The following is a 19,072-nucleotide window of genomic DNA, read 5'->3' on the forward strand; positions in this document are numbered from 1 at the left end:
AAAAAAAAAAAGAAAAAAGAAAAAGAAAAAGAAGAAAAAAGAAAGAAGAAGGAAGGAAGAAGGAAGAAGAAGAGGAAGAGGAGGAGGAAGGAGGGAGGAAGAAGAGGGGGAGGTGGGAAAGAAGAGGAGGAAAAGGAAGGAGGAGGAGGATAAAAGAAAAACATGGCCATCACTATAAACATCTGAAAAAAATACACTCACATATTACCTTGAATTAATTTAACTTTTTAAGGAGATTCTAATTTCATTTAGGTGTTGTATACAAAGGTAACACTAAAGTCAAAAAAAGTTCAAAATTCTATTGAAATACCGTGACTTATCTATAGCACATTTATTTTGTAAGAAATACAACATAGCCAGGTTTTTTTTCTTGGTACACAACAGTTATCAACTAAACACAGTCGAATGTTATTTGTATTAAAGGTGCTATATTAGGTGAAAAAAATCTAACACTAGAATCACATATGTTCATATATGACGCAGAAAACACTACAGAGGAAATTCCATGCGTAGAACTGCAGAAGGAATCATTATACTATTTAAGTAGTTTTGGCTTTTACTTTACAGTTCTCCAAACATCACTAAATGTAAATACAGTAACACCTTGGTTCACAAATGCTTCTATTTGAGGACTATTCAGTTTGCAAAGCATTTAGCAAAACTTAGTTTCTGTTCTTGAACAGTGATGAACACGACCTGGCCATTTTCCCCAAAACTGTGGATTAAACTGAGCCTGTGAACCAAGAAACCACTGTATATACAGTATCACTGCGTTCATTTTTATTCCAAAAATTTTAAAGGAAAATTACAAGGCAAAATATGCATTTGTCCAAACAAGAAAAAAAAATGATTTGTTCACTCTTTGACATCTAATCTGAAACATTCAAATTCCATCACATTAAAGTAGAATGTACTACATGAGCATAAAGTATTTCATTTTTTAATTTTCCTTCTTTGATTTCTTTATGTTAATAATAAACTCTGTGTGTGTGTGTGTGTGTGTGTGTGTGTGTGTGTGAGAGAGAGAGAGAGAGAGAGAGAGAGAGAGAGACAGAGACAGAGACAGAGACAGAGGCAGGACAACCCAGTCTGGCTTTGAACTTGTGATCTTCCTGCTTTAGTTTCCTAAGTGATAAGATTATAGGCACAATGTATTTCTATTTTTAAAAAGATAGCATAAATATTGAAAAATCACAATACAAATAACTGACATCTATGTAGTAGTCTTGCTTTGATTTTACCATTTTTTATGATGTACAGCTTGTCTGCAAGATTTAACGAAAGAGTCATTTTGTTTGATCAAGTTAAATAAGTGAAAAAAATACAAAGAATCCTCAACTCATGATCCAAGGAGTAGAGGCAGGTCAGCCCCTGCTTCACCAGTGAATCTTAGCACCTCAGATTGCATCAGACACTGCTCCAGCTGACGTAATAATTTACCTAGCAGGAACTTCTAAACTGATTAGACATATCACAGGCTTGGCATGCTGTGAAGACCCTGTGCCAACAGCACGCTGGACCACCAACAGCTACAGAGACGTGTCTGCTAATATTTAGAATAAAATTCGTTCAAGAGTTCAGTTTTCTGATAAAGGTTCATTTGTACATAGATTCAGGGTAAAGTCAAGAAAACAAAGGATAAATATACACATAAATTCTTTTTTTCAGTGTTAAGAGATGGAATCCGGCTGAGAAGATAGCTCGGTGGTTGAGGGGCCTGCCTGGCATGCACAAGTACCCAGGTTAGATCTCTGGTACCGCATGTCATGCTGGGCGCTCTGTGCCAGCCACTGAAACTGGATTGCGGTACATGGCTGTAATCTTAGCACTGGGGAGGCTGAGACAGGAGGATTACTAGGAGTCTGAGCTGCATAGAAGACACTGTACCAAATAAATACATTTTTAAAAATTGTAAAAAAGATATGGAACCTAGGGCCTTGCACATGCTAGGTAAGCATTGTAACATGAGCTACGTTACCAGCCCAATAATGATCAACTATATTGTCTTTTTAAAAATTTTATGTATTTGATACAGGATCTTCTCTGCAGTTTGGACTCACAGATCCTCTTGCCTCAGCCTCCCCAGTGCTGGGATTACAGGTGTGCTCCCACACCTGGTTGGGGCCTGCACAGTGCACCAGGGTTCTGGGGCCCGCAGGGCATGCACTACCACGGGTGGAACTCAGGTTGCTGCGCTTGCCAGGCAGGCACTTGGACTGCTGAGCTATCTCCCCAGCCCCATGTATTCATTTTATTTTATTTTTTTTTAATTTTTTTTTAAATTTTTATTTATTTTTGTATGGGGGGGCAGCTCAGCCCACCAGGGGGCGGGGCGGGCTGGCATGTGGCGCTGGGGGATTGAACCGCGGTCCCTGTGCTTTGCTAAGCTTGTTCTAAGTAGGTGCTTTAGACCACTGAGCCATCTCACCAGCCCCTGTATTCATTTTAAACAATGACTTTATTTTTCTCCTTCTATATCTTACCACTTAATTTTTTATTTCTTTTGCAGTACAGGGAATTAAACTCAGCATCACTCATGTGAGGTAAGTGCTTTACCACTATGCTATAATCCCAGATCCTACCACTTTTCAAAAATTTTGAGAACAGGGTCTTGCTAACTTGTTCTGACTGGCCTTGAACTTGCAATCCCCTAGTAGCTGGAATTACAGATATATGCCACTAGGCTCAGCCGATTTAGTAAACAGGGTGTTTGTACGACCCTGAGCACTGTACTGGCTTAGTTCAGAAAACTACCATCTATAGCCTTTTACGAACAGATTATTCTGACTTTTCAGTAGCTAAGACTAAAAATTACTTTTCTCATCAGCTGCCAGACCAGAGAGTTAAACAAACAGAAAATTAAGTCTTGGCTGTCCTAAAATTGGCATGTGAGAACAGAACAGCGTTCCAGTTTGACGTCACAGTTGCCCAGCCACACACTCCTCAGCACTAACATTTAGACCACATGTTCTGGGTTGCAACGTGGAATCCACTTCAGGTTCAGCTACTCCTTAAGGTCACATCTGAATGTGCATGTCTGTACTTCCTGGGTCCAGATTCTTTACCTTTCATTAGGATTCCAGAGAATTCTGTAACCACATATAATTCACCACTGGTTTCACAGCAGTAAATGATCCTTATCTGACTTTTAATTTTAGGTTTTTGCCTTATGAGTTTTCATCTTCCCACTTAAACTTTGTCCACAAAATTCCTCTTTTGTTTTGATACAGAGCTTTCCTATCCATTCCTTAAAGGTAACACTTACAAGTCAGAACATCATAAAATGAGAAAGGATCTTGAAGCCAAAGGTGCTTTCAAAAGCTGAACTTGAATATATATTTAGGAAAACGTTTTGTTTTTTGAAGGCTGAAGCAGGAGGATCACTGTGTTATAGCTTTATTAAATGCCCCCCACCAAAGCCTCAATCACAGGTAGGGCCTCAACAGGGGCAATTGGTCGCTGAAAAGACTAGCAAGAAAAAGCCAAATATTTCAGAAAAGGACAATAAAAAAAATGGCCTGAGGATATCAAAAGAACTAGCAGGACTCCACCCTTTGCAGCCTCAAGTTTTTAAAAGTGAAAGACTTGGCTCTAGAAGAAAGCCCCAGAGCACCATGTTCCAGAAGGGTAGTGGTGCAGGGAAGTTTTCTCTCGGGATTTGGTTTGTAGAGACTCAACTCCTACAGCCAAGAGAGAAGGAAACCCGGCCTCTGCTTCCACTGGCTGTAGACTTCGGCATCATCCACATGGTGCTGATTTTAGGTATGCACAGAATGCAAGAGTCGTAGTGTCAGAAAGGCTTCACCCAGACTTCGAGAGAAGGCCTGGGAGGTCAGGAAGTATGCCCCTGACAGAGCAGTGTGTCAAGCTGGGACTGTGAAGCTGAGCATGCAGCGGAGGAGCCAGGTATGTGGATCATCTGAGGAAAGCTGCAAGGAATGAGCAAAGCCAGGCAAAGAGAGCTACAACTGTGTGAGCTTCGGCCACTAGCAGTGCTGTAGAGACAGAGCCACTCAAACCCCTCAGAGGTCATATATTGCCACAGATTGCTTTTGATGCTGGACTTGGAATTCATGACTTAATTCTTGTCCTGGATTTTGGACCTGCCTTAGTCCCATTCCTTTGTGTCCCCCTATCTGTACCTTTTGGAATGGAAGTATTATCTTGTGCCAAAGTGTTTAACTGTCTTTTAATTTGTACAGGGGCTTGCAAGCTAAGAGTCTATCCTAATTTTCAGAGGAGACCTTGGACTTCTTAGCAATGCTGAAACTGCTAGGACTTTGACAACTCTTAGGGATGGACTAAACGCTTTCTGTGTAAAGGGATGGGCATGAGTCCTTGAGGCCCAGAGACAGAATGCTACGGCTGGGTCCGGATATCCCCCTAAGCCTAATGCAGTCGTAGGTGGGATTTTTCAGGAATAGCTGGATCTAGAGTGTGTGGTGCTGATTAAGGGTGTGTGATTACTAAATTAGCCCATTGATTAGCTTGGCACAGTTCTGGGCAGGATTAAGGGTTCCTCACACTGGGTGTGAGCACTGCCCACCTTTAAGGGTGGATAGGCTGGATAAGATATAAGTGGTAGGAGGAGGGTCATGGGTTGCTTGCTGCCACTTGCCTTCTGCCTGCCTGGCTTTGCCCTGAACTGTTTCTGCTCTACAATGTTTTTCTGTCATGACCCCTTCCTTAGAGCCAGTCAACTATGAACTGAAACCTCTGTACACTGTGAGCTAAATACACCTTTCCTCTTTTAATGTTGGGTGTCAGATATTCTGTCTCAGCTATGTGAAAAGTAAGACACCTTACCCTCCAAATAGATTTATTTATTTGCAGAACCAGGGATTGAACTCAGGCCCTTCTACTTGACAGGTAATCGCTTATTCTACTGAGCTATCTCCGTAGCCCCAGATACATATTTTTTAAAGCCATCCTTCTGAGTTTACTCTTATAGTTACAAAATCAATTTTATGTTTTGTCACTTGCATTTCAGCTTAGGGGAAAAAATGATGAATTCAATTTGTGATTCAGCAATGTTTTTTATGTCTTACAGGTAAAAATACATATGGTCATTACCCAGAACCCTAAGAATAAAAATACACAGACTGACTATTAGAATAATATTACTTCAAGGATTCAAGTCTTACTTACAGAACAAAATAATTTTGGTCTAATAGCAAAGACTGATTTAGTAAGGAACATCTTGATGAGAAAGGGTAAAGCTGCTGAGAGCGTTAGCCTACTTTTACACTGACTTTCCTGCTCTAAGCATCTGTCAAGTGTGGGATGAGAAAAAGGTGCTGGAATCTGGAGAGGCAGACTGGAATAAAAATAATTTGGCTCCAAGAATGAGAGGTAGGGGAGGAGAGAGGAAAAATGGCAAGAGGAAAAATGCCACTGGAAAATTTATAAAAATATAAAAAGAAGCTGTTAAAAACATCTCTGCTCATTTCTGTTTACAAGTAAGTTGGCAAAGCATTTCTTCAATTCTTTAATCCTCTCTAATCTTTTTTCTCTCTTTCCCTTATTTACACCACCTACAAACATTTCTGAAATACATCTCAGTTCCACTGCTCTGACCTGCACCACGAGAACCACCATAGTCTAAAACCACTGGTTTCTTATGGAACTAGCATAAACCAGCAACTAGGACTTAATGCCACTTTTCCAACTGTCCCTCTTTGATCAACTGTTTACACCATCACCATGTAATCTTTCTTTTTTTGTTTTTTTCCTCCCCTGGAACTGGGGGTTGAACTCAGGTCCTTGCAAGCACCTATTCTACTGAGCCATCTCCCTGGCTCCACCATGTAATCTTTAAAAATGTAAAAACTAGGTGATGGACTGCTTAATAGTTCCATGGCTTGCTAATGCACCTTCAAATTAAACTCTAGCATTTTGTTAGTATAAACTAATAATTTAAATTACTAAAAAAGTGTTTTTAACAGTGCCCAGAATATCACACATGGTCAACAAATGCTAGCTAGCATAACAATATATGACCTCTGCCCGCAGCTCACACTGTGAGGCAACATGCTCTTTACCTGCTGCTGAGGGTTCTCTCCCTTAGCTTCAAACTCGTTTCCACTTTAGGCCTGCTGTTTATCTCGGTAATGTTTTTCTCCCAGGCAAAACAAGTGCTTCTGTTTTTCTTCATAGAGCAAGTCTCAACTTAAATGTTATACTGGCAGATGATGGCTTAATTCCCCATTTTCTAAGTACTATACCATCTTCTATAATTCTTCATTATATTATTTATATCCTTCTAGTTTTATGTTTCATAATTAATATTTTGTTTCAGTGGTTAACTCTTCCTTGAACATTGTCAAATGCTTCAGTGTCCATTTAATACTAAGTTGCTTAAAATAAGAAGCACTAGTTTTTGGTCTATCTAGAACAATCTTAACTAATATAAATATATATCACTTCTCACTAATCTAAATCTTCCTTTGTAATTCAAACTGAAAATCTTGTGTTTAAACATAAATGCAATAAAGATTTATCTTTTAAAATCCACATATTTCGAAGTTTACAATTACTTGTGAATTACAATTACAATTACTTGTAAATGACTTGTGGATCATAGGTCTTGGCATAAAAAGGCAATCATAACAGAAAATGCCTAGATCTTGGAAAGAACTTATATGTACATCAACAAATGCACGGATAAAGAAATGTAGTATTTATACACAATGAAATAGTACTCTGCCATAAAGAAAAACAAACTTCAGACACTTGTATGAAAATGGATGCACTTTGAGAACATAAAGTTCAGTGAAATAAATGAGAAACACAAGCTTAAGTATCTCCCGGTTTCTCTTATATGAGAAAGTCAAAGTATAAAGGGCAAAATGAAAGACTGCTAATGTGAAGTAGGGGGATAGATCTTTTTCAAAGGGCAAGGAGGTCAAGAGATGGAGGGAGGGGGCAGGGAAAAATAAGGGAGAGATGGGATGGGGTGAAAGAGAGAGCTGAGATGAGTTAGCGCACAGACTAACTCCAAAGAAGCCATGATAATAACACATTTTAAAAACTGAAAATAGATCAAGGCATGAATTTAGAGTCACCAAACTATAGCACCTTGAGGCACCTGAAAAAATACACAGGCAAATAACCTTGGACTAACACATTTCTATCTGGGGCCTCAAAGAATACTCACAAATATTTTTTCCAGGAAAAATAATCACTTCACAGTCATAACCCAATAGAGGATAAAAGAAGAGAAACCTGTTCACATGGGCACAGCATATTTTTTAAAGGCCTATGATAACAAACAAAATGAAAAAAGGAAAAACAAACCATTTGCAATAGTAACAAAAAAATCACAATGTAAAACAATAATCTGATAATTAAGTCGAGGAGAAGATTTAAGTACTTTTAGAGAGAAAAAATACCTTTACCAAAAATATTTTCAAATATATAAATAAATAAATAGAAACATGTGTCATGGTCATGGGTAAAGAAGGCACAATACCTTAACATAATGGAAATAAATTAAATGTATCCACGGATCCAAAGTTGTAAGGATCTTGGACTCACAAAACAAGGCCCACTTTTTAAATAGCTTTTGAGTTCTTAACAAATGATAATTTTTGCAAAATGATCTGTTCATGGTATACATTTTGCAACTGATGTGTATTAGTCACTGGCATGTATTTTACTTTACATCTGTGTAAAATCTGAAGGAGCACTGTAGCATTCCAACAGCTACACTAAACAAGTATGGATGAATTCTAGTTGAACATACTGTGGCCCTATTGATTCAAAGGTCAGTCAGGATCCAGTGAGATAGCTCAGCGGACTAACACCCTGCTTTGGCAAGCACAAGAACCAGGGTTTGATCCCTGGTATCACATGCTGCACTGGCCCCGCCCCCAGGTGCACTGAACTGGTGACCTCATGTTCTGTGTGCATGACTCTTTAGCTTAGCTCATCAAATTCACTCTTTCCCTGGCCTGGACACAATGCAAAAGCTATGCTGTTTTTTGGTTAAATACGGTCTTCAACAGCTCATGAAAAACTCAAGAGAGAAAATAAGCCTGTCAAACCCAAGCCATGAATTAAAAAAAAATCCAGGCCAGGAATCCTCTAAAAGATATAACACTCATGGAATCACTGGAAGAGTCCAGACAAGATGGCGCACACCTATAATCCTAGTGCTGGGAAGGTTGAAAACAAGAGGATCACTACAAGTCTGAGCTGCACAAATATATAAATTTTTTAAAATACGTCTCTTTGCAAAGGTCAGTCACTATACACATTCATTGTAAGTATAAGCTCTGATTACCACTCTTGCAAGTGATGAAATATTACCAACATTTTACAGAATACACAGTTTTCATTCCTTGTAATTATTGCACAACAATGCTAAATACCACCTCTTTAAAAGTCACTGAAAAATTTACACATTTATTTTGAGAAGCTGCACTATCAAGAGTAAAACAGAAAAAGTACATTTGCAACAATGTCCGTTGCTTAGTGTACTTAAATATGGTCTTTATAGCCACAAGGTCCCTTATCCAGATGAGACTTCTAAACAGCTGTCCAATGTGTTTTACATAGTATCTAATCTTGGTCAAATTTATTCTAGATCTAATTTATACAAGTTTAGTTTTGGTTTATGTAAGTTTTGTGATCCTCTGCATTGCTACTTAAACTTTGCTTTATCTAAGTTTTCTAATAAAGAGTTAGGAATAACTATAATTTGCTTTATTAGTTGTTAAGATACAGTACTTGTAGTTGGCACTAACTGAATGTTCACTATGTTCCAGGCACTATTATATTATTTTACATATAGTAAATCATTTAATCTTTACAACAATTCTATAACACTATCACCATTTTACAGATTGGAAAATTGAGACATAAAAGTTAAGTAACATTTCTATCGTTACACACATGGAGAAGCTTAAACAATTCATTCCCAGATAGTCTATCTCTAGAACTCCAACTTTTAGTTACTATATTACACTATGTTTCACAACACAAGATAAATGAAAATTTTATGCGGGAGAAAACAACCTCACCATTGAAATCCACAAGTGTTAAATTCAATTAAGTAATACTAAGACCATTACAACTTGGAGCAGACTGAATTTCGCAACTCTTGCCAAGTGCCATGGCCAGGATTAAGTGTTGAAGCTGGACAGACCTGGCTCTGCACCTTTGCTGCACCCGTCAGAAGCTGTATCACTTTGGACTTTGGGCAACTTTGGTAACTTCACCAAGCCTCAGTTTCCTCATCTGTAAAAAAAATAATGAACATCTCATAAAATTGTTAGTACTACAGCTATTGCTGCATTAGACCAAAATGGCAAAGCCAAACAAAATACAGGTACATAAAATATAAAAAGGCTTTACATCGAGGGTTGGATGAAATGCTCAATTTTCTCCTAGAAAACAACATTTTGTTTTAATGCTGCAGTGAAGATGACACCAAATCACTGCAGCAACTCTAAGATCCCCACACTAATATAGAACACCCTCCTCTAATACAGAATAATTACCTTAGTTAAAAGTCAAAGCCTAGAAGTAAATCACTGAGCATTCAAAATATAGTAAATACACAAAGAAAGAGAAATGATAAGACACTGTTGTTTTTTTTTTTTTTTTTTTTTTTTTTTTTTTGGTGGCTGGCTCAACCTGCCTCGGGGGCAGGCTGGTGTGGCATGTGGTGCAGAGGATCAAACTGCGGTCCCTGCAGTTGCCTAAGCTTGCCAAACAGGAGCTTTAGACCACTGAGCTATCTTGCCAGCCCTAAGTTCTAGGTTCTTTTTTTTTTTCTTTCTTTCTTTTTTTTTTTTGCCAGGGAAGTGCTTATTCCACTGAGCCATCTGCCCACCCGACCCCCAAATTCTAGGTTCTTTTTTTTTTTTTTTTGCTCTGAATGTCTTCAGGGCAGGTTTGGCCGGCTTGAGTTGTGGGGATCAAACCACAGCAACCTGAGCCTGACTACTTTGTTGAAGCAGCCACTTAAAGAACTGAGCTAAGGGGCAGGGCCCCTCTAGGTTCTTATAATCAAGAATTCTTTTAAAACTTTGATGGAAACTAAGAAAGGTGCAAAATGCTACATGTCTTCAGAGAAAGTTGAGATTAGTAAACTAAACGGAAGAAATGAAGAAAGACTTCATGGAAGATATAGCACTTGAAAAGTGAGATTCCTTTTTTTTTTTTTTTTTTTTTTTACGTGACACCAATTTTATTTCACTGAGAAGGGTTTGTAGGCATGGGCCTATCTTGTCAGGTCCTGGAGCCTTCAGCTTCTCACTCGGCCTTTGGGTTATAGAACTTTCATCAGCAAACATGGCCTTGTCCCCAGCAGCCTCTCTGATCCTCATGAATGGGTTGTACTTGGCAGGCACTCTTAGCAGCACGGGGCACCAGTCTTGATCTGACTTGTGCAGAGCCCCGCCACGAGGTCAGCAATGCATGTGTCCCTAGTCTCCCCAGAGTGGTGGCTCGCCACCACCCCCAGCCATTAGACTGAGCCAGTCTGCAGGCCTGTATGGATTCAGTCACCGAGCCTCTCTGGTCAACTGGCAACAGTAGGCAGTTGCAGGCTTTCTTCTCCACAGCTTATGCAATTCTCAGTTACCATTAAGATGGAGAGTGAGGGCAGGCCAAATACTTCAGTGGATTAAAGTGCCTGCAAGCTGGCACACGGGCCTGGAGTTCCATCCCTGGGCCTGCCATGCCAGCTCCGCCCCAGGGTACACTGAGACTACAATTGAGACAGGGCATGGTGGCGCGCGCCTGTAATCCCAGCTCTTGAGAGGCTGTAAACAGGCGGATCACAAGTCTGATCTAGTAGTGAGACCCTAAACACCCTGTACACGCTTCTCTAAAATACAAAGAAGGAAAAAAAAAGATGGAGAGTGAAAAAAGAAAATGTACTTCAAAAACTGGGAATATTTTCCAAAAGGAAATTTGACAATGCTAGCCATGTCATCATACTCTTTGACAATAGTTATATCAATAGTCAATTGCCATTTATTTTCGAATACAATAAAAGTTTACACTAAGGAACTTGAAAGACAGACTTTCAAGCTTTTGATACTAGAAATTCAACCTAAGCCCTCTGTATATTCCCAAGCCTCTAAAACTTCCAAACAGGGTTTCCTAAGTAAGTAAATTGCCCAGGCTGGGATCAAATTTGTGACCCTCTCTCTTGGCCTCCCAGAGTTCTGGGCTTACAGGTATGTGCCATCACACCTGGTTATTATCTTAACCATCTAAGATCTAACATCACAGATGTGTTCTTTGAATTTTATAAAAAGACTAACACATACTCGTGTATCTATTTTGCTTCACTGAAAATGTTATGAATCTGATCCACAGCGTTGTCTTCAGTATAACCTGTTCTTTGACAGTTCTTCCCTGCTTAATCAACCTTTGATATAAACTGAGAGCAAGCCACGTATGGTGGCTGACATCTGAAATCCCTGCTACTGAGACAAGCTGGCATCTTAGTGAGACCCTATCTACAAAAAAAAGTTGAAGCCAGGCATCTTGGTGCACACCTAGAACCCAGCACTCTATCCTCCTTGCTACACAAGTTTTGCACTAGCAAATATGCAAATATTTGAAAAGCAATAGGGCTGGTGAGATGGCTCAGTGGTCTAAAGCACCTACTTAGAACAAGCTTAGCAAAGCACAGGGACCGCAATTCAATCCCCCAGCACCACATGCCAGCCCGCCCCGCCCCCTTGTGGGCTGAGCTGGCCATACACACACACGTAAATAAATAAATAAAATTAAAAAAAGAAAAGCAATGTTATTCTAAATCTATCATTACCAGTGAAGAGTGCTTATGTCCACTCATACCTGCCATTTACATTAAGTCATCACTACTGTTGTCTTTAAAACCTCAATAAAATAATTATTCAATAATAGCTACATTCCTAACATACCTGACACAACTGTATAAGCTAAAGTCAGGTGCCAAGGTCTCATACACACACTAAGGAGATGCTCTGCTTCTGAGCACCACGATTCCCAGTCCACAAGCAAATCTTAACTTAGCAGTAATGTATGTCTAGTCTATAATCCCAGCACTTGGGAGGCTACAGTAGGAGTAAGCGGCCACACTAGGCTACATAAGTAGTTTGAGGTGAGCCTGGTCTAAATAACAAGTTCTTGTCTCCAATAAATAAATTAGTTAATTAATTAATTAAAGAGTATGCCTTTCTTAGAAGGGGACAATGACTTTAGTAACACAAATAAAAACCTTTAAACAGGAAAATAAAAGAGTCATCCAGATAGCTCAGCGGACTAAAGCATTTGCTTAGGTAGAACGTAGTGGCCAGGGTTCGATCCAGTGAGCCAAGCTAGCCCTACCCCTGAGGCAAGCTGAGACAGTGACTGAGACTGAGTGTGGTGGCATGCATTTGTAATCTCAGCACTTGGGAGGCTGAAAACAGGACAATCACTACGAGTATGATCTGTGTAGTGAAACCCTGTAGACCTTGTACTAAATACGAAAAAAAAAAAAAAAAAAAAAAAGGAAAATAAGTGAGCAACTATACTTGCTGTAACCTTATTGCTTCACCACAGTCTTGTACCACCTCACAGCCACCTTGGGATTTCCCACTGGATCAATATTACCTAAGCAACTACACTCATAATCTTATTGATTGGTTATGGTTCTGTCCCATCTTGCACCCACCTCACTTCATGGCTTTGCTCAATAAAAAAAACCCTTGAGAAGTAGGGTTGGCAGGCAACTCACTCTCCAGGCCCACTTCTGTTCTTCTCAGACAGAAGCTTTCTTTTTCTCAATACATTCTTCCTACTCTTAAAAGAATTTAAAAAATAAAAAAGAAATAAGGAATATTGCATCACAAAAATCTTGTAGGATGTTTGTATTAGCCTGTTTTCTTCTTGCTGAGATGTGATCAGCGAACACTGACAACTTCAAGGAGGAGAGGTTTTATTCCTGGCTTCCATCCATGATCACTGGGTCCAAGACAGAGATGTCACAGCCAAAGGGGTGTGCGGAGCAAAGCTGCTTAGTTTGTGGCAAATGGGAACAAAAGAGGAAGAGTGCCAAAGCAGAGGTGAAGGGCTGGACCCGAGGCCAGATCTCCAGGCCCCACACCTCAAAGTGCACTCCACCAATCCCTGGAGAGGAGCTCAAAGCCAATGAAGATCAAATTCCAGTCTAACCACATCTGTCCTCTTAAAACTTGCTACCCAAACACATCTCCTTACACATGCTTAACCTCCAACTAAAGAAAATAGCAAGTTGATAATTCTGGCTAACAACTGTCCTGATTAAAAGCAGAAACATAATGCCTTTCCCAAAGTCTCAACAGTACCAGCAGTTCTTACAAGTCCAAGTCATTTCTGAGATTCAAAACGAACTGTGAGCTGTAAACATCTGTAAAACTATAAAAGCAAGTTACATAATCCCCAGGTACAGTGGCACAGAGTATACACCTCCATTCCAAAAGAGAGAGAATAGGAGGCTAGAAAAGAATAGGCCCAAGGCAAGATTAAAACTCATACCTCCACATCCAGCACCTGGAGTAGATGGTGGTAAACTGTGAATTCCAATGAGTGTGGGCCACCCTACCCCTATAACTGCCATTTTGGCCCATATAACCTCTCTTTTGGGCTGGTTCTACTCGTGGCCTACAACTCTCCTTAACAGATGTTGCACATTTTTAGCATCTCTGAATTCCTGGGGTGCCCACTGCCCCCTCAGCATCACCAACTGCACTCCCCAGACTTACTTTGAAATGTGGGTGGAAGCCTTTCAGACCCTACAACTCTTACATTCTGCATGCCAGTAAAACCAATGCTTCCTAGGTTTGCTGTCAGGAGGAACAGTAGCTAAGACCCCTGGGATCATGGCAGTAGCAGTCTACAAGCAGCCTCTGGTGCCTGGAAAACTGAGCACACTGAAAAAAACCCAACAGAACCAATTCCCTATATAACTCTTCTCAAACTTGGATCCCTGGGACTCTCTTTTGCAAATGAAAGGTTGATATTTTTGTACCCTCCAGAGTGTGATCTTACCCATCCTGGGATTTCTTCTTGTTCCTATATAAAATACTCGGTTTCTTCTTAATGGCACCAATCTCTTGAGCAGCTACAACACCTCTGACCCCACCTTTACATCTGGCTCCTTTTGGACCAAAAGTTAGCTTTTTCAAGTTGTTTTGTTCTGTCTTTTGTCCCTGATTCTTATAATCTGACTAAAAGCAGCCAGGAATACCCATGCAACAGACTCCTGAAGAATCCCAGAGCATGGACAAAACATAGATGAATTCTCAGACAGAGTGTGATACACATGACCTGTAGTCCAACTACAATGGAGTCTTTGTTCCCAATTGAAATCTTTTCAGTTTGGCCTTAACTGTCCACATTCCTATTGGCAGTCTGATCTGAGCTCTGACCTTTTTTTTTTGGTGGAACTGGGGATTGAACTCAGGCCCCTGTGCTTGCCAGGGAAGCACTTATTCCACTGAGCCATCTTCCCGGCCCCGCTCTGACCATTATTGCCCATCAGGCATTGTTCACAATAAAGTAGGACTCCTCTAGCACACATCTCCAAATTTTTCTTACAAGCCAGTTCCAAAGGCTTATGAACGCTTGCAACTGTCACAGCAAAAACCCCACTCTCAGTACCAACTTTCTGTATTAGCCTTCTCATTGCTGAGACATAATACCCAACCACTCACCACTTAAAGGAGGACAGCTTTAATTTGTTCATGGCTTCAGTATGTGATCAGCTTGCTCCACAGCGGAGACATTACTTAGAAAGTTGTGGAGGAGCAAAGCTGCTTAGCTCATGGAAGCACAGCAGGGGAAGAATACTAAAGGAGAAGGGCTGAGGGACCAGATAAATATCCCAAGGCCATGCCTCCTTGGCCTGCTCAGACATACCTAAAAGTGTGCCACGAATTGTGACAGCAGATCCCAAAGCCAAGCTGAAGCTCTACCCTGACAGCCACTATATTGCTAAACAGCTCATTAGAACTAGTATCAAGTTGAGCTTTTAAAAATGTTAAAATCTTAGGGGCCGGCGAGATGGCTCAGTGGAATAAGCACTTCCCTGGCAAGCACAAAGGTCTGAGTTCAATCCCCGGTTCCACCAAAAAAAAAAAAAAGTTAAAAATCTAATAACATAAACTATCTATTACTAAAGTGACATTGCAAATGAATGGCACAGGAGGCAGCCCCTCCCACTGTCACGACTGCTATGACCTAGGTGAACTGCACGGGAAGGCTCAGAGACCACAGAGAATGCCAGTGACACAGTAGGGTCCTGACTAGGGTGCAGGATGGACAGGTGGGACTAGTGGCATGAAAAAATTCAAAGTAACAATAGCAATATGAGTCAACAGGTAGTGAGTTAGGTGAACAGCATTGTGCTTGGGGACAACAACACACAAAACAGAAGCAGATGGGTGGAAATACCCTGTTCTCTCTTTTTTTCTTTTTCCTTATCTTTTTCCCTTATCTTTTCTAAATGGCTAGAGAGAGTATCAGCCACAGAAAACTAAACTGATGCCCCCAGCCCAGAGACCAGGTTCCGACAATCCCTTGCTTACTCTTTCATTCTTTCTCTTCTGCCCTCTTCTCTAGGTTCCCAAAGTTTGCATAATCTTTGTTTTTCTACTTTCTTTTCAATTATCTTTATTTTATCACTCTCTCTCTTATATTTCCCCATCACAGAGTAAAACCACTCTACCAAGAGGAAACACTTTGAATACAAGTTTCCAATTTATAATTGGTTCTGTTATATAATTGTAGACTCTACTCTTATGGTTTAAAGTATAAAAATGATACCTATCACAGTATGTCCGTTTATAAACTATACTTGATGCTATTGTTCTTATAATTATACTATTTTAGTCAGGACATCATAGCTGTTGTAATCAGTTGTTCTACCTTCTGAAACAATACTGGGAAGCTCTGGGGTAATAACCTCTCCACAGTTCAGCACTAAAGAACTGATGACAGAGCCAAACATATCTTAACATTTTGCTCGTAATTAACTGGGAAGGTAAGATCTTGGGCCACACAAAAGCCAAGAACCTCCTACACACAACAGGTATCCTTGAGGAACAGACTTTTCCTAGGAAGGACTTGATACTAGTGATATAGCTACCTACTACAAAAACTTACAAGCATCAACATAGAAAACAAAATAACTTTTTTCTGAAATAGAAAATGACAAGATGCAATCTCACACCTCCAGCTAACCCAGAACAAGTCCAGAAGCCAATGAGATAGAGGAAAATGGAAGATACAAACTTGAATTTCTGAAATGATAGTAACCAAAGTAAAGAAACAAATCCATGATGTTATAGTGGAAATCTGGCCAAAAATAATTTCTCAGAAAAGAAATGAAATGCAAGGAAAGAAATGATAATAATCATAAAGAAAATGCTAATGAAATATAAAGGTTAAAAAAAGATAAACTATGTAACATCAATATAGGAAAGAAATAGAATGAATGAAATGGATTCAAACACATATCTAGGAAATTAAAAATCCCACTGAAAGTGGGCAAAATGACTTGAAGGAAACTGAAAGTAGACATTCAGATCTTGAAGACAGGCTAGCATTTGCAAAATGAAAGATCTCTTAAAAATAACAAGGGATCAAGAAATAACAATTGAACAGCTGCAAGACAATGCAAAGAAAAATAATTGTAAAACTGATAGGTTTCAATGAAAAAGCATGAGTCAACACAAATGACACAAAAATAGCTGCAGACTAGCAGAAAATTTCCCAAGCATAAGAACAGAATCTGACATATAGAGAAGTGAAGCATACAGAACTCCAAATAGCCATGACCAAAATAAATCTACACCCAGACACATAATAATCAAGATTCCAGAAATTCCGCACAAGAACAGAATATTAAAAGCTAGTAGAGAAAATAAACTGATCACCTGTAAAGAAGATCCCATGAGATTCATGGCAGACTTTTCAACACAAACTCTTAAATCAAGAAGAATACTCCGAAAGAAAACAACTTCCAATTCAGATTGATATACCCTGCAAAAGTATCTTTCAAAACTAGTGGAGAAACAAGATACTTCCATGACAAAGAACAGCTAAAGAAATTCAAGACCACCAAACCAACTTTACAAAGAGTACTGAAAGATATTCTAGATAAAGATAAAATGACCGGGGCCGGGGAGATGGCTCAGTAGGATAAGTGCTTGACTGGCAAATGCAAGGATCTAAGTTCAATCCCCAGTTCTGCAAAAAAAAAAAAAAAAAAAGATAAAATGACCAACATTCCAAGAACAAGAACAAAAAGAAAGGCAGAGTAAGCAATTAAACAGAGGATAAAAGCAGGGAACCAACAGCAGAAAAATAAAATGACAAAGACAAGCCAATGCTTATCAGTTATAACTGTCAATGTAAATGGCCTCAATTAACTAGTCAAATGAAAAAGACTATAAGAATGGCTCAAGAAATCTAACAATATGGTGTATATACAAGGAACACATTTAATGCAAAAAGAAATTCATACACTGAAAAGTCAAAGGATGAAAAACAACACTCCATGCCATAAGAACTAAGAAAAAAAGCAGGGGTAGCTGTTCTGTTTGCAGACAATGTCAAATTCAAACCAAGAATGATAAAAAAGATAAAGAAAAAAAAAAAATGAAGAAGGCCACTATGTACTTGTTAGGGGAAAACTTCAAGAGGAAGCGATAACACTCATAAATATGTGTACACAAAATATGGGAACAGCCAACTATATGAGATATATATTTATAGATATGAAAAATCAAATAAGCAATAACCCATGAGAGAACTCAATACCCCATTAAGGTATTTGTCATGAGAGACCTTAATACCTCATTGTCACAAAGAGATCAACTAAACAAAAGAATAAGCAAATAAATATCAAAGCTGAACCAAACATGTAAACAAATGGACTTGGTAGATGTTTATAGTGTTCTACCCAACAACATCAAAATACACATTCTTCTCAGCTGCACATGGGATATTCTTTATAACACACCATATATTAGCCCACAGAGCATGCTTAAGTGCAAAGGAATTTAAATTGTCCCATGCATGTTATCTGACCATAGTGAAATGAAATTGGAAATTAATGGCAAAAGAAACCACACAAACTCTATAAACACATGGAAATTAAATAGCACCCCCTTAAACAACCAATAGATCACAGATGAAATAAAGGAAGAAATTAAATAATACATACAATTAGGCTAGGCATGGTGACACATGCCTGTCATCCTGAGGCAGGAGAATTGTCGCCAGCTTGAGGCCAGTCTGGGCTACAAAGTGAGTTCAAGGCCAGCCTGAACAATACAGTGAGACCCTGTCTCAAAAAAGAGACCCCCTCCCTCCAAATCTACAATTGAACAAAACTGCAGAAACAACATATTAAAAACTGAGGAATGCAATGAAAATAATCCTAAGAATGAATTTTATAGTGGTAAATTCTCAAAAGCAAAACGAGCACAAATAGGCAACCTAATGTCAAGCTGCTAATAAAAGAAGAGCAAGTCAAGCCCAAAGCCCATAAAAGGAAGGAAATTATAAAGATCGGAGCAAAAATTAAAACAATGGAGACTAAAAAAACAATATACAGGGGCCGGGGAGATGGCTCAGTAGGATAAGCACTTGACTGGCAAACTCAAGGATCTGAGTTCAATCCCCGGTTCCGCAAAAACAAACAAACAACAACAACAACAACAAATATACAGAATTAATGAGCCAAAGAGTTGGTTCTTTGAAAGAATAAATAAAATTGATAAACTCTTAGTCAACCTTATCTAAAAAAGGTAAAACCTCAAATTCATGCATTGAGGAATGAAAAGGGTAGAATAATTACAGATCCTCCAGAAACTCAGAAGATCATCAATATCTACTTTGAAAATCTTTACTCATAGGATAAAAAAGCAGAAGAAATGGATAAATTCCTAGATATTTATGATATCACCAAAGCAGAATCAGGGAGTTATAAAAATTCTGAACAATCCCATATCAGCTAATAAAATTGAAAATGTAATGAAAAACTTACCAGGGGCTGGGGAGATAGCTCAGTAGAATAAGCACTTGCCTGGCAAGCTCA

The 19,072-nt window shown here is 39.2% G+C and overlaps 1 protein-coding gene across 9 annotated transcripts in view; it reads right to left on the reverse strand.

Annotated features, from left to right (window-relative positions):
* Numb (NUMB, endocytic adaptor protein) overlaps nt 1-19,072 on the reverse strand; it is a 181,099-nt gene that overhangs the window by 83,527 nt on the left and 78,500 nt on the right. For 7 of the 9 annotated variants that reach the window (XM_023703427.1, XM_023703429.1, XM_023703410.1 and 4 more), the window contains one exon: nt 9,149-9,240. The exons of the other annotated variants lie outside the window; for them this stretch is intronic. The gene's annotated coding sequence lies outside the window, so the exon portion shown is untranslated. The remainder of the gene's footprint in view (nt 1-9,148; nt 9,241-19,072) is intronic. 9 annotated transcript variants of the gene reach the window in all.

This window comes from Octodon degus, unplaced genomic scaffold, assembly GCF_000260255.1.
Source record: "Octodon degus isolate 3935 unplaced genomic scaffold, OctDeg1.0 scaffold00007, whole genome shotgun sequence".
In the NCBI taxonomy this organism is placed as follows: Eukaryota; Metazoa; Chordata; class Mammalia; order Rodentia; family Octodontidae; genus Octodon; species Octodon degus.